The following is a 4,657-nucleotide window of genomic DNA, read 5'->3' as shown; positions in this document are numbered from 1 at the left end:
GACGTGCCTCAGGCTCTTGAGGAGATATCACTCTTTTCAGAAGTATGTCCATGATGGTTTGATTGGTTTGTTTCTTTTTTCCATCACAGATGTGCTTGTAATCAAATAATGCACCATGAACATTCCTCTCTACTAATGAAAACCTTTCGTGTTGGGGTCCATGTTTTCAAACTTTTAAGGAGCTTGTTGAAGTCTGCAAAAGTGTCTGCTAAAGTCTTCACTGTGAATATTTTTGCAAGCTCCTCTTTTTTTCTCCTGCAATTGCTTTTCTTCTTGTCTCTTCTTCAGCTAATGGTTCCTGTTCCAGTTCCAGCAACTCATTAGTCAATTCCTCAGGAACCGCTTCTAGGACCTCCTCAATGTCATCCTCATCCACTCAGGTTAAAGCTGTTTTCTAGCTCAACAAATGTTGATTTTTGCAGTCTTTGCACTATGGCATTATGGTAGTTACGATGTCACTTGGCAATAGGAATTTTTCAGCTTTATTAAAATTTTATGGGACCACCGTCCTATTTGTGGTCCATCATTGACTGAAATGTTGTTATGCAATGCATAAAGTAGTTCAGTACCCCAGAAGCAAGATCTCAAGGGAACTCCTTAGCCTGCCATGAGAGACGTTTGGGCAACCTGACTCCCACAGAAGCCCCGTGTATCTTTCCGGCACAGGGCCATAAGGGATCTGACTCCACATCAAGTAGCTGACAGCATCAGTTATCAGTTTTAGATAGCTGTTTTTCTCTTAAGATTTACGGAAATGGTTCTAGTGCTAAAAAGAAAAGAAGAAAAATTTCATAACCACTAATATGTCCATTCCTGACATTAGAGGCTCTGTATTTACTTAGCATCTGCTCTGACCCAGAGTAGCTATGGGAAACAGCAAAACCACCAGGGAAAGCTGCCTGCAGGAAGGTGTGTGGATAGCTTTAGGGAAGAGACTAGAGTTTCTTAGAGTTCCTGGTGGGAAAGTCCGGGAGAGGAAAGGTGGAGAGGCCAAGGGAGCAGCTCTTCCAACTAGATGAGGGGCCCAGCTTCCAGTGTGCTGGGGACGAGCCAGTGGTTCATTCAGTTCTTTCCTGTTGCTCTGACCTCATTCTTCTCACATAGGGTCTCTGAGTCCTGCCCAAGTATTATAAAAGTTAAAGAAAGAAAGTGTCACAGAAGAACCTTCAAGAGCTGTGTCGCAGCACCAGGAGGTGGTGTAGATTCGGATACATAATAAAAATGTGGAGGAGACCAGGAGAGATGATGGGTGACGCCAATGTGGATGAGCCGCGTGGGCAGCCACCAAGGCCTGCTCAGGACAGGCCTTGCCCATGGGGAGCCCATCAGGGTTGATTCTACAGAACAAGCCAGCCAGGAAGGATGGTGAAATGGTCCATGAGAGAGCCCAGGCAGATACAAATCCAGAACTGCAAGGGTTGATTGGGCAGGACGGGAAGGTATCTGTGCTCACTTATCTTTGGACAAATCCAGAAAGCATTTCTAGAAGCAGAGGGATTTTAAGCACTGTAGAGACAGCAAAAGGGAAGGGAGGTAGTAAGCCCCTAGGAAGAGCAAGCATGCCCCAACAAGCATCACAGCTTAGGTAACATGCAGTAGGATAAGCCATCCAAGGTGGGAGCAAGTGGGAGTGATAAGGGCTCTAGGGAAACACAGGAAATGGACTCCAGGAGTGGAGTGGATTCAGAGGGAGTTGGGGAAGTTGCCTGAGGCTCCAGGGTCAGGTAAATAGCCTCCCTTGCCCAATTAGCTCTTGAAGGCTTCCTGAAAGAGGTGACTTCTTGGGAGCATTTTATATTATGGGAAGGACATGGGTCCTTGAGTGGAAATTCCAAACAATGATGCGACCTTCAAAAGGTATGGGGGCAGGAGAGGACAGGACCAAGGGGTGATGGATGACAGCACTCAGAACAAGAGGGTGTGGAAGAGGATAATTGGAGTTCCCTGGGGAGCCCCGGAAAGAGCATTTTATGAGCTTTCTACTAAGACAGGGAGGAGGAAAGATCACCACTTCCTTTTGACTAGTTCATGAAGGCTTTCTGGAAAAGGTGGCTGGCCATTCTGGGACATTCCAGGCAAAGGTGTAACCAAGGAGAACGCTTAGGGTATGGAGATGGGTGTAGGGAACAAATAGAGCACAGGTGGGTGGTAAATGAAGAGAATGCCAGTGAAGAGAGGCCGGCTCCCACCCCAGCACTGGACAAGGATCTGGTCCCACTGAGCAGAGGTGGTAGATGATGGGCAGAAGTGGGCATGGGGCTATGTCTCTCCCTTGGGTAGAACCATATGGCAAAGGCCCAGATCCCATGGGTCCAGGGCAGCTGTGCCTGGCTGCCCTGGTCTGTGAGATTCTCACTTGCCCTGGATGACCTGGGAATAGCCCCATTGAGGATTTAGCCTCTCCTTCCAGCCCAGCCCCTCCAATCCAAAATGCTATTCAGACAGCTGTCCTGAGCAGCCATCACCAGCCCTGGGCTCAGCTGCCATCTGCAGTGATGTAAAATTCGCCCAGTGCCCATGAGCACATCTCTGTGTAAAATTGGGTCTGCTCTCACTACTGACACACCCACGCAGGTGCCCACGCCATTAATCTGGATAGTTCTACTGGTCCTGGATGGGCATCTTATTTGGGAAAGCAGTGGGGTTTCCCCAGGTAACATAAGTCTCCTGGCTCCCCTTCCCTATCTTCAGTACTTAAGCCCAATTGGGGGAGAAGGTTTAGCGGGGGGGGGGGAGGTATGGGGGAAGCAGCTGACACAGGAGCCACCCTATAGGAAAAAGATCCCACTCCCTCCTGCCCCAAGGAGAGAGGCAGAAATGGGTCTGCTTCCATACTCTTCAACAAGCTGAAAGAGAGCAGAGGCTCATAGGATACAAGAAGAGGGTGAGGTTTTATGGGTTCTTGAAGCTGGCTGAGCACAGGGCCCACCCGTCTTCCACCTCCCACACCTGGACCTCACCCTCCTCCTCATTTTCAAAGGGCTGAACCCCCCTTGGCCCACACATCAGCTCCAGGTCTACACAACCATCAGTCAGCAAGCTCACTGTCCAAGGCAACAGAATATATACCCCTGGACTCAAGCCAGCACAGCCCCCGATGAGAGCTGGGGGCTTGGAAACCATCCTTGTGCTCCTCAATATAGCTCTCTCTCTCTCTCTCTCTCTCTCTCTCTCTCTCTCTCTCCACCCCCAGACTCCACCCCAAAGTTTTATACTAGTGAAATCAGGTTAGAGAAAACATTAAAGGCAGCCTTGAAAGGGTAAAGAAGTCATAAATGTGCAGAGGAGGCGAAGATTGTGAGTGGGGCAAGGAACAAGTCCAGTCTCTGCTGGGTGAGGGATGCCGGGGGTGCGGGGGTGGGGTGTTTCTGATTGGAAACAGAAGTCCCTTTCCTTTATACAGAGTTTCCTGGTCCCCAAATCACACTCTTGTGTATTATCTACTTAATTCTCCCAACAACCCTGGAAGGTAAGAATGAATCTCACATTACAGTCAAGGAAAAAGAGGTTTGAGAAGGGGAAGACTTCCCCCAAACCACAAAAGTAAGGAAGGGCCAAAGCTGGCATTTAACCAGGCCCTTCGAAATTGGATCCATCCACCCAGGTTGTAAATTCCAACCGGCTTCCTTATGGGTAACTATGCTCTGAAGATCATCCGGGACCAGACGGTGAAGCTACCTGCTCTTCCTGCACCAGCTGCCCAAGGTCTCTCTGCCCTACTCAGGTGAACAGGTGTGGAACATGGAGATAGAAACCAATCAGCCTGATTCTGAATGAAGACCTGTGGTGGGCTCGGCCTTCACAGTCCAGAGAAAGCCCCAGCCTTGCCCTCCCTTGGGAAGTTCTCAATCTGTTGGGAGACAGCACGGCAGCCAGGTTTGAGACAGGTGGAGATGAGGGCAATCCCAGGATGGAAAATTGGTCATCTAAGGGAAGATTCGGGGATTGGTAGCCCAGAGGCAGTATCTGGTTCTCTGAGGCTCCCTAGAGGAGTTGTCACCTTCAGAGGAATTTCATCGGCTTTTCTTCCTGAAGCTCCTAATATCTCGGGTGGGAGGCTAGACTCCCTGGGGGCAGGGACCACATGCCCCATGTCTGTGCTCACTGAACATTGACATAATAGCAATCATTATCCTCATAAGTGTCCCCAAGACACACAGGGAAGCAGGGAAGTTAGAAGGAGCCAGGACCCCACAGCCCCCAGGAGTCAGGAATCACAGAGTCCTCGGATAAGAAAAGCACCTTCCCACCCAGTAGTCTCCAAATGTTCCTCTAAGGGTGACAGTTCTGGAGCTGATGAACAGGATGAGTACCTCTTCTGGCTTGGAAGAAAGAGAGGCTCACAGGGCCTGTTTCTTCTTAAAGAGCCAAGGGAAGGTGCCCAGAGCAAGTTCATAGCAGCCAGGTTATCCCAGGATAGGGTTCTCCTATCCTGTGGCCAAGCAAGAGAAAGTAAAGGGGAGGCTCCCCATTACCCACAAATGGCTGTTATTGTGGTCACTGAAAATTGAGTGGTTTGCAGTTCGCTGAATGAGAAATGAAGGCTCTGAAGCAGTGTCTTCTGGACTGGATTCCAGAAGGTTCTAAGAGACCATGTGCCCCAGCCCTCTGTCTTACAGGAAGCATGGTCAAAATGGCCCCTCTGGCCCTGAACCAC

This window comes from Hipposideros armiger, unplaced genomic scaffold, assembly GCF_001890085.2.
Source record: "Hipposideros armiger isolate ML-2016 unplaced genomic scaffold, ASM189008v1 scaffold_569, whole genome shotgun sequence".
NCBI classification, from domain to species: Eukaryota; Metazoa; Chordata; class Mammalia; order Chiroptera; family Hipposideridae; genus Hipposideros; species Hipposideros armiger.
The sequence above is the reverse complement of the archived record's forward strand: the minus strand, read 5'-3'. Positions refer to the sequence as shown.